We start from the raw sequence: 12,020 nt of genomic DNA, 5'->3' as shown, positions 1-12,020 counted from the left end.
GCTGCAAGTTAAGGATGCCTCTTATTCATTTGTAGCACAGTTTCAGTGTGTTACAGTACTAGGGAATTAAATGAGACACAATGGTCTTTCCTCTGTCAAGGAGCAATGGTTTTTGTGTTATTATAAGTCATTAGACAAATGTAAATTTTTCTCTCAAAACAAGAGTGCCCATAGAGAAAATAGTAATATATTTAATTTGGGTAAAAGACCAATGATGTTAGTTAACAGTTGTAGACAAATTATTGGTTTTTTTTAAAATTACCCTTTCTAAATTTTTTTGAAATAAGATCAGATTTTGCAGCACAATTATCTATTTGTCATCTACAAGGAATGCTTGTGCACATCTGGTCAGCAAATGCTTTGGAAGAGTGGCATCACTAGGGTTGGCGTCACCCAGTGCAGTAACTCATGGTGTCATGCCCCATTGACCTCCTCCCACACCACACCATACAGAATCCTTAATAATGTTTTTTGTACTAATAGTACTCATAAATCATAATTCTCTCTATCTATGAATGTGATGGCAATCAAACAACATGCAACATTAAAATTATACCTTTAGATACAATATTATACACACAGGTCTATAAGTACATTGTTTCATGCAGTTATAAGTGACAATTTGTAAGATGTGTTTTTAAAAGAAATTTCAAACAAATAAAATATGTAGTTTTAAAAAATTCAAATTTTAAAATTTAGTTTTTAAAAAATCTTGGGCCTCTCCTTTCTCTTCGACTGAGCCTCACCTCAACACACCATCCTTCAGTGTTTTAAGTGGATGGAAGCAAATGTCACAGCCCATTTCCCCAAAAGCAAATGTTTAGGGATAGTGAGTGCCCCCTTAGGGTTTCACTTGGTGCATTCCACACCCTATGCCCCATGCCCCTATGCTATAGAGCATGCAAAAGTCCCCTGGGTTTTGTGTTTCTGCCGGACAAAATACTGTGGAGTAGGTTGCATGGAGCTAGGAAGATTATCACTTAGATTAGCTCTAAAATTTATTTAAATATTCAATAAATAGAATATCCAAAAGCAATAATAACAGAAGGGAGAAGTGGGCACAGTGAAAGTATCACGGAAACAGTGCCAAAGCTTTCTGCAAAGGCTTTCCAGATGGCATCGAAAAATGTCATTTTATATTTAACTGTGCCGTGATAAAAAGATCTTGCCGGCTGTTTCGCAGTGAAGTTTAGAGAAGAAAGTACTTTGAGGCCCAGTTTATGACTCAGAATGACCTAGCTATCACAGATTTTAGATTCTAAGTGCCAGTACTATGAAGTGTAGTGGAGTGATTTTCAAACTATTTAGTGATCCTTTAGCGAATGATGAGAAGAAGAGGCAATCGGCCTTCCAAAAGACCTGTCCTAGAATGTGGGGAGGGTGTGTATATGAGGTGTGTTTGAATGGAGTGTTCTCTCAGCTGAAATTTCTTCTGGCCAGTGATCCTGTAATTGCCAAGGGCTGAAGGACTTTGTGAGGCATGGAGAGCAGAGTGTGAAGCTCTCTCTCATCCTGTCTACTGCAGAAGATTCACAGAGAGTAAGTAGAAAAGGGACCAGCCTCTAATTTGTAGATTCCCAACCCAGCTGTGAATGGAGCAAAACATTATTATTGTGTTGTACTGCAGTCAAGTCAACGACGACATATGGTGACCCTATGATAAAGAGACCTCCAAATCATTCTGTCCAACCGCCCTGCTCTCAGGTTTTGTACACTCAGGGCATAGTTACCTTGATTGAATGCACACATCTGTAATGCGGTCTTTCTCTTTTCCACATTGCCAAGCCCTGGTGGTGCAGTGGTTAAATGTCTGTACTGCAGTCACTCACTCACAAACCATAAGGTTGCGAATTCAATCCCAGCCAGGGGAGGGGATCAGGGTCGCCCGCCTTGCATCCTTCTAGGTCGCTAAAATGAGTATCCGCTTGTTGGGGCAATTACCTTAACATTGCAAACCACTTAGGGCATGCTTAAGTCCTCTGATAAGCAGTACTACAAATGTACTTACTATTGCTATTGTATATTTCTAGTGAGTCACTCGTTTCTCTTCTTGGCTTCCAGAAAGAGTTGAGTTTCATTTGTCAAGGACCCATTTATTTTTTATATTGGAGAACTTGGTATCTATAGAACTCTTCTCCGCACCACATCTCCAATGAGTTGATTTTCTTCCTATCAGCCTTTATCATTGTCCAGTTTTCACAACCATACATAGAAATGGAAAATACTGGAGAACAATTCTAACTTTAGTATTCAGAGTGATATATCTTTACACTTCAGGATCTTGGTTAATTCCTTCATATAGACACCCTCCCAAAGTCTCAGATCTGCTTTGATTTCTTGAACTGCACACTTCCTATGTGATAATGACTTGCTACATCATATAAAACTTGAGAACATTATAGGCAAGAAGATTAATGCTGTGAACATAAAACAACACTAAAATAATGACCAATGGAGGAGATCTACACAAATTCAACGTAGATATAAAGAACAATGAGGAAAATCAAAATAGTAAAGATTTTCTTATACATTTAGAAAAAATCAAAACATTGATCAGACATTGTGCTGATCGCATATTGTGCAGACTGCACAGCCGATCAATTACTTTACATGCAACATGGGGTGATCTTTGCTGCCTCCCACAGCAATGACCTATGGAATGACTTACGGGCAGCTATTGCCCCCAGATGCTATGAAATCAGTGACGGCTGTGTTTGTGCCTGTTGAGGTGGTGTAGGGTTTCGCAGATTTAAAGAGCCGTTAGATGTGAAGGTGAGACCCGATTGGATACATTTCGTGCTTCTTGCGTTCATATGGTAGCAAGACCTTGCTCTGAGTGCTAACTTCATTGATTAGATTGATTTGCATGGCCACGTAATTGTTCAAGTCAATGTAAATCTTGCCTTTGTTTGTATCTTTAGTATCTTAAATTAAAGTTGTCACTCATATATATAGTAATATTATCATGATCATATATATATCTATATGCTCTATATGAATTGTCCACGCCTGTCATTACCGAAAATTCACGATGCTATGCGACATAGTGTAATACTGCCTGGACATGTCAGTGAGAAACCATGCAGATAATAAAACCCGTTAGATTGGTATGTTCTTAGGGAGAGTCTGAGATTAGCAGCTGCTTGCTCCTGAAGTATATCAAGTTAGACAACTCATCGCCAAGTGAGCCCAGTTCCTTCCAAGTCTTTGATGCCAGTCTGAATGGGGCCTTGGGCCCCTTTCACACTATGGAAATAAACTGGTGTGGAACCAGTTCATTTCCATGAAGTTCACACTCACCCCGACTGCACTTGGTGCAGTTGGTGGGGGGGCACTGAAAAACCCACTTAAAGTGGTGCATTTTGCACCAGGCCTCTTAGCGGTTCTTTTTAAAAGAGCCACAATGATCTGCATCTTCGACAGTGTGACCACACTATCAAATCCCAGAAATGGAAGCATCTCTATTTTAAATTAATAAGTGGCAAACATAAACAGCAACAGGCTTAAAATGGCACGAAGAGATTCGATTGCGGTAAATGTAGTGGGAACACTGAACCAATTCTGAATCGGTTCTGAATCGGCACAGAGGTGCAAATCTCTTCGTTGAAAAAAAAAAATAAGTGTGAATGACCCCTTGGAAGAGTTATATATATACACACACACACATACACGAAGCTGTTAATCTTTGTTCACAGTTTGTTGTGTGCCTTCAAGTCTTATGGAGGCCCTAAGGTGAACCTATCATGGGGGTTTCATGGCACAGTTTATTCAGAGGAGGTTTGTCATTGCCTTCCCATGAGGGTGAGTGAGAGCATGTTACTTGCTCAAGGTCATCCAATGAGTTTCATTAGTATATGTGTTATTCTCCTTTTCCCTTCCATTCTTCCTCTTCTGGTCATCATTGAAACTAAACACTCCACCCCTTCTAGGCATGAATGCTGATGTTAAAAGAATGCAGCTTACTTGCAGGCACAAAGCATAGAAAACTGCAGGCTGGAATGGTAGTCCCTTAGCTCTGGAGAGAAAATGTTTTGTATTACATGGTCACAGATGTGTTTCCACTATGTGTATCTTCAAGGATCACCTGCTTTTGTCTATTCTTGGCAATGTGGCTGTTGAATATAGAAATAATTACTTTATAGGGCATAGTCCTGTGTGGGAGTATGTGTGCGAGTGTCCATGACAGAAAGCTAGTCGGGGTCTTTGTGAAAAGTTCATTCACATGCAGGTGCATGTGAGAACTGATTTTTGGTGGGAGGTTTGATATACTTTGATCCATAAGTCTTGCCTATCACCTGGAGCCCAGCATGCAAGGTCAGCATTTGGGGTCACTTGCCGAGAGAGGTGCATTTGCAGATGACCCACTATGAACAGCAGCAATTATTAGCAGCCACAGCAGAAGTAATAACAACCTTTAATGGAGTTCTTTGTATGCTATTGGCTCATAGAGGCAAGACTCCAGGAGGGATTTTTTATTAATGTGATTGTTCTCTTTGATGCAAATATCTAGCTATTCCAAATCAAACTACAGTGGTAATAATTGTTGTGTGTGCTGAGCTTATTGAAAGGATTCTTAATTAGGACTCACCATAGAAAGTGGGGCTGCTGTTGTTTTCAATTTATATTTTTCCCCTTCCCCCTATGAATAGATTTCACTTGGATCAGCTTACTTCAGCAATTGCTTAGCCCACTTTCAAGTGGTTCACAGTGCTACAGCCTGCCTGTCACCTCTTTCCTTCACTTTTTCCCATCATAGTCACTCCCAAGGCCAGTTTATCAATGATTCAGTTAATGCAATTGACTCCTTGCAAGATAGGGGCCCAGTACTAGTTGTTGTTGCTGCTGCTTTGTACCTTCTAGTCATTCTGACTTATTTCTGACCATAAGACAAACATATCATGGGATTTTCTTTGCAAGGTTAGTTCAGAGGAAGTTTGCCATATCCTTCCTCTGAGGCTGAGAGAGTGACTTGCCCAAGGCCTCACAGTCAGTTTTCATGGCTGAGCTGGGTGGGGTTCAAATTTTGTTCTCCAGAGTCTTAGACCAATCCTCAAATCACTAAAGGAATAGTTAACTTCGGCCCTGAACAGACCGTCGATAAATGCCAGCATCAGGGCAGAGTGGGGACATGATGACCACCTGCCATGCTCCATCCCCCTTATGGCATAAGATGGCATGCCCCACTGTATGGTGGGAGGCATCATGGTATTCCCTTCGCACAGCATGTACATGGCCTGCACCAAAGGAGCACCGAAAAGCCATGGCACCAGCAGCTATGGTGTCCTTTCCATGGTGCAAAAGAAAAAGGTGCTTTTTACGGCTTCTTTTTGTGCTGCAGACCTGCCTGTTTGTGGGTGTGGCATGCCAGGGACGTAGCCAGGAGGGGGGTTCATGGGGTCCGGACCCCCCTCTGTTAAATATAGTGAATGGTGCGTGCTGCTGTGCCGCTGTGCCGAAGCCCCATTATAATGATGGCACTTAGTCTGGACCCCCCCTCCCCAAAATCCTGGCTATGTCCTTGGGTGTGCAGTTGCTGTCTGTAAAACCCCAAAGTTCCTCTTCTTTCCCAATCACTTCCTAGATCGCCTTGATGTTTTTGTTATGATCAACATGTTATGTAATTGGATGTAAATACATGGCATCACAGTGATAGCCACACAGAACTTATGTAGACCAAAATGTGTTTACACTTGATGATTTTTGTCCTCCTGTCTACTGTATTTTTTTTTTAAAAAATCTTTTATTCGTTTATTTGTTTATGCCACTATTCCTAATTGCATGGGCATAAAAGAAGCCTTATTTTGGGAACTGCTCCATGTTGTCCTTAGAGGCCTAGAGCTCTTGGAAGTAGGAATGTAAACTAACCAAAAGATTAGTGGATGTAAACACAGAGCTTCTTCCCTCTCCAAGGTTGCAAGTAGGGTTGCCATAATTCCCTACCTCAAAACCGAGCAGAGTGCCCCTTCCTCCAGTCCCAGGGAGATCTAGCTAGCCACGCTGGTCGGGGCTGCAGGAGGTGGCGCTGCACTTGTGGCCTTGGTCTCAGCCTCAGTCCCAGCATGGCCGGCTAGGTGGCACCACCTCCTCCAGTCCCGGGGCAAGGAGGACCATCCTGGAGGGGGGAGGAGAAGGAGCCGGACCTGATGGAGGTTTTCTGCCTTGTTCCAAGCACATTTTCTCCAGTAGATTTACAAAATGTGGCCTGGAGCAAGGCAGAAATCCAGGACTGGAGGGTCAAAAATGCCCATCCGGGACGGGACCTTTTTTGACTCTCTAATCCAGTATTGTCCCAGTCAAAACCAAGATATGGCAACCCTAATTGCAAGCCAACTGTCCTAATATTATTATTAGTAGTAGTAGAAGTAGTAGTATCCTGTTTCCCCCCAAAATTGGGACTCAAAGCAGCTTAACCTTCCCAAAGGCCCAAGAGAAAAGAAACTGAGTCAAGAAGTGTGGGATAGTGGTTTGAACCTTGGACTACATGTCTGGAGACCAGGGTTCAAATCCCCACTCAGGCATGGAAACCCACTGTGTTACCTTGGACAATTCATACTCTCCGGGTTCACCATACAGAGCCATGTGGTTTTGGAACTGAGATGATTTGAAAGAGAGGGGATCCTCTTATTCAAAATGTCCAAGCCCCTGACACACTTAAAAGTAGATATCTGGAGCTCCATCCCTAGGTCAGGTGGCAGCAATCATATCTCTTGGCCTTTCTGTTAAGCTTTTTGGGGCTCATGGATTGGCTTTTTTCATCAATGTATATTTGGCGCACCCATTGAGTTACATTTAAGCAATAATTTAATTAATAATAAAAACCATCACCAGATTTATTGCATCTTAATAACAATAGCCAGTCTACATTATAAAGATAAAACAGTGAAGAATGCAAAAATTGTCCTAAAATGAATAAAAATAACCCAAAACTTCAGGCAAAACAAGTGGGCTCTTAGCAACACATGTATGGACAACTCCATTCCATCACCTCCTTGGAAAAAAAAACTTTTCTCCCGTCTTGAAGAGGTCCCAAAACAAATGCGATTCATGCCTTCATTATTATCTCCTGTTTCTTAACAAATTAGAGAACCAGATATTCTAAACAGGATGCAAAAACGTGGATTTTGCTTCAAGGTAAATAGAACAACGAAGCAGAAAGTGTATCAGATAGATATATTCGTATAGCACAGAAGCTAAGGCACAATCATAAGGCGACCAGGAGAGACAATTTAAGGCAGCAAATATCCCTCTGAGAGCAAACATCAAAGCTGCTAATGAACATGCTTCAAGTGAGCAAGGTTCACAGCTAATACATGACAATCCATTGAAAGACTAGATGCAGACAGTCTCTCTGACTCAAATACTGAGTGAACTTAGTGGCATCACAGAGGTGTGCGGACCATACCTAAGGGGTGTGACACCACTTCTCAAACATCTACTTTTTTTGTAGAAATGGGGCATGTCACTTTCTTCTATCCTTTTAAAATACTGAAGAGATGGTGTGAGTGAGGAAAGGCTAAGTGGAAGGAGAAAGGAGAGACCCCAGGTAAAAATTAATTTTTATAAAAATATTTAAAATATATTCTTTTAAAATATTTTTTTATTATTATTATTATTATTATTTATAAGCGCGGTAATTAAAGAAATCACATTTTACCAAATTTTCACTTTAACCACATGAACTATAGACATTTAGGCTGCGCATTTGATGTTGTAATTTAAAAGTATAATTTAAATTTTGCAAGTTGTTTTGTCACAATATTACCATTACATACAGTGATATCTGAGAATTATGACTTATGACAACATTGTCCAAAAAACCAATACTAAGGATATGTTTTTTTATGGAAGGTGAACTGGGAGGGGGGGTGCAACATCAGTTCCTTACTGAGTGACCAACCCTTGTGACTCCACTGAGTGCCAACATTGACTTTACTTCATACATCTTACTCCAATGATTTAGACTGCACATCACTGACCACCAGTGCTTAGTTGAATGAATACTTTTGCAAGTTTCCCCCTCAAACACAATGGTGCCTCCCACATCCAGCTCATTAAACACTGTTAAATGTTTCATCCCTGCATTAGTAAAAAGAGTAGCATTTCTGTTTGTCAGCATCATCGGTAACAGAAACGTTGCAGTGTACGGAAAAACATTTTTGCATAGAACACATTCATGCAATTTTTGTCCCCCAAATATTCCTAGAAATCTTAGGGAAAAAAATCATTGCCCAGGGGGGCAAATCTTTTGGGGAAAATTATTCCGGCACATGAAAAAACAAGCAAAGATTTACGTCTTCGTTGCGATCACCATTACAACTGAGAAGGGGTTGAGCATTTGGGAAATGCTTATCATATGTATATATAACAATCTGCGATAGACATATATTGTTAAATTTGGAAAGAGGTTGAGAAAATAGTCTGCAGGCTCCTTGACTATGCTCTTCATCCCCTGAAATGACGAAAACATGGATCTTTTTATCATAAACATGTAAATGAGCACCAATAATTTAGATTTTGATTTTTTAAAAAAAGTGTGACAATGAAAGTTTTACAGATTTGTCAACATAATTGCCAGTATACAAATACCAATTTCCTATGTTCTTCTGTGTTTTATTAGTACTTAATCAGTTCTTCGATTTCAGAAAGCATGGCAAACCATTAGCACTGTCGTACTCACAGAATCATAAACTTGGCATTATCAATAGATTCTGACTTAAAAAATGAGAGAGCTTCTTCGATCTTTTTACCATTTCCAAAGCAACATATTTCAGGGCAGAACTAGATTAAATAATCATGGGATGGCTTTTATATCAGAGGGGTTGTTCTAATCTATGGGGTGTGGAAAGTAGTTTTTAATGTATGCAATTAATGAATTTTTTTTTTGGTGAGGCCACCTTGGGTCCCTTTTTTGGGAGAAAGGCGGCATGAAATGAAATAAATAAATAAATAATATATTATTGCACATTGCAGCTAGTGCTGAAGTGCCAGCCCTAGGTCTGTAACCTAGTCACTGTAACTTCCAGTGCAACTCACTTGTGGCTTGGTGTCACGGACTTGTTAATTCCCCCATTTTTGTCAACCAATAATAGCAATATCACAATAGCATTGCATGGCATAGTGACATGCAGTGAAAGAACTATACACTGATCTGGCATGTTCTTTTCCGTCAGTTCGTACTCCTAGAGATCCAGTCCTACCTTCAAGTTTTCATACTTGTTTGCTATAACTTATTGGTGTCTGTCGTTAGGAGCTAGCAGACTAGCTTTATGAAGAAGAGGCAGGCACAGCTCCATCATGCCAAAGCCCAGAAGCAGATGAAAGGCCCTCTCATAATTTCAACTCCCATTGCTTTGGCCTCATAGGAATGGAAGAAGCAGCAGGCACAGCTCCACCATGTCTAGGCCAAAAGCAGATGAAAGGGCCTCCCTCTCTTCAAACTGCTCCTACCCTGGCCTCAGAGGGAGTGAAGAACAGGCAGGGTCTGCTGGGCATAATCCCCTTTTCCACTGCCATCCCCTTTCCTTGCGTGCCTTAGATTGTAACCCTGTGGATAGGGAATTGTTGTTCTTGTAAAGTATCATGTACAGTTATGGCACTATATAAATAAATGATAAAGGGCAGCAGCAGCAGCAGCAAGCAAAACAAGTAGATGAAGCAGGTGACCAGAAACTAAGGCCCTTGTCACATGAGGCTGGTAAATTGCAATTGCAGCAGGATAATAGCATATTTGCTATTAGGATAATAGACTTCCTACATGATGCCATTCCTTTTTTGCTGTTCCCAGTGGGAGACCATTTGGAAAGTGTTTCTTCTACAAATGCAAAAAAATCCATTAGTGGCCTTTCCTGGTACTGTTCTGTTACAATTTCCAGTGTAAAAATTCAATTCCACTGTATGCCAGATTTGGATAGTCAGGTGGGTATTCTGTGGGCATGCTTTGGGTATGGCTCAGGTGCCCTTTGCTGGGAAACTTCAGGTATCAAGTGAGAAGGAGAGGGGGTGGAAATCTCAATTTGATTTCCTTTGAGTTTGAGATGGCAAAGTAACAGGTTTTTTTTTAAAAAAAATTAATAGGTGGCTTTGGGAGATTCACACAAATAGTTTCATGGGGCAGAAAAGTGGGTACTTGGAGGTATATGCTGCCTGAGGACTACCCCTAACACACCCCACTGTTTTAAAAAGCAGCAGAAAGGCTCAGCAACAACAACTGTTTATTTCAGTTCATGGTTGACAGGAATAGAGAAGGAGAAATTAAAAGCAGCTGAAAAGGAGCAGTAATTCCCACTCACTCTATCCACTGGCACACAAATGCCACAGCAACATTATGAAATGCAGATCTGTTTTGCAATGCTACATTATGCCGGGTGATATTCAGGACTAGGTTCCAACACAACAGCTTGCAACAGTGGGGAAAACGAAAGCTTGATCATCAGCCACATCATCACACCAAATGAAGCTGCTGAGCTGCAGCCTGCAGTTACACAAATAAACACACAAGCCAGCCTAACTTTTTGGAATTGAAACAGAAGGTTTGATCTGCTAACTACCAGCAGGATTGCTAGAAGCTCAGGAAAAGATTAAATAGCCTGGGATGGAAGATTGGGACTTGAAAGAGAATCACAAAGGCGGAGGGGTGGGGGGAGTTCCTGTACAAAGTGCCTGCTTTGATTTCCTTTACAAGATCACACCATCCTATAGTCCAGTAAAGCAACAGTCCAGCCACAATTGCAGCTCACTCCCTGCACACATAGTGCCAAACTGATGCCATTCTTAAAAGGGCACATTTTCCCTCACTGTTCCAGTACAGCTTTTCCTGCTGGGAAATGGGGGAACCAAGACCCACCTCCTCCAGACAATCTCCAGCAATTAAACAGCCAGGCTTTACTGTCTTTGGGTTGCTAGCTACTGCTGCAGATTTCTTTTTTTCTACAGAGATTGACTGAGGAGTCAGCTTGAAAAGGAAATCATAGTTTATTGAGCCGCAGTGTCCCCAGAGGAAATGCATCCAAATTACTGGGGCCTTGAATTCCGGGCGACGTAGTCTTTGATAGCATTTTAGACAAAGAAAACTTACAACTTAAATTCATTGGTTACATATGAATTAAACACACACATGCCCTTTGCACTCATTGGATATTTATCCATACGTCTGATCTGCGTCTCTTCGTCCCTCGTGGTACCCATCGATCAAACTATTATCTATATGTCTCCAAACTGTCTCTGTATTACTTCCTTTTACTTGAGTCAAAGCAGGGACCGTTTCAGTGTTGTTGCATTCCAGAGTCAAGGATTTGACATGACCTTATGTCCTGGCAACCCTTGCCCTCAATACATTTTAGTATTAGAATTTGCAGCTCCTGAGCATAATAAAAATCTCAATTTTAAACAACTTTCTTTATTCCCCCTTTTTTAATATATAAAATACAATCTTATTTTGTTTTTCTTTTAAAAAATTATAAAGCGATGTTAGAACATGAATCAAAGCACAAACTTTAGTCATAGGTTCGGTCTTATATGTATATATAATTTGTCACATTGGGGACCCAAAGAACCAGAAAGCCGGTACCATTAGCATACCCAGAAGAGCTTGGACCTGTGATACTTGAGTAGTTACACCAATAAATACAGTGGTACCCCGGGATACGAATGCGCCGCCTTACGAAATTTCTGGGTTACGAAAAAAATCCATTGAAAAAAACTGTTCCGGGTTACGAAGGTTATTTCGGGTTACGAAAAATTTTTTGGTGCTTTTCGGCGCTTTTTCGCACGAAATCGCGGCTTTCGCTATTAGCGCCTATGGCTTTTTCGGCTTACGAAGATTTTCGGGTTACGAACGCGGCGGCGGAACGAATTAAATTCGTAACCCGGGGTACCACTGTACTCGTGTTCACCATACAGAGCCATGTGGTTTTGGAACTGAGATGATTTTGAAAGAGAGGGGATCCTCTTATTCAAAATGTGTCCAAGCCTCCTGACACACTTAAAAGTAGATATCTGGAGCTCCATCCCTAGGTCAGGTG

Source organism: Sceloporus undulatus, chromosome 4 (assembly GCF_019175285.1).
Source record: "Sceloporus undulatus isolate JIND9_A2432 ecotype Alabama chromosome 4, SceUnd_v1.1, whole genome shotgun sequence".
In the NCBI taxonomy this organism is placed as follows: domain Eukaryota; kingdom Metazoa; phylum Chordata; class Lepidosauria; order Squamata; family Phrynosomatidae; genus Sceloporus; species Sceloporus undulatus.
The sequence above is the reverse complement of the archived record's forward strand: the minus strand, read 5'-3'. Positions refer to the sequence as shown.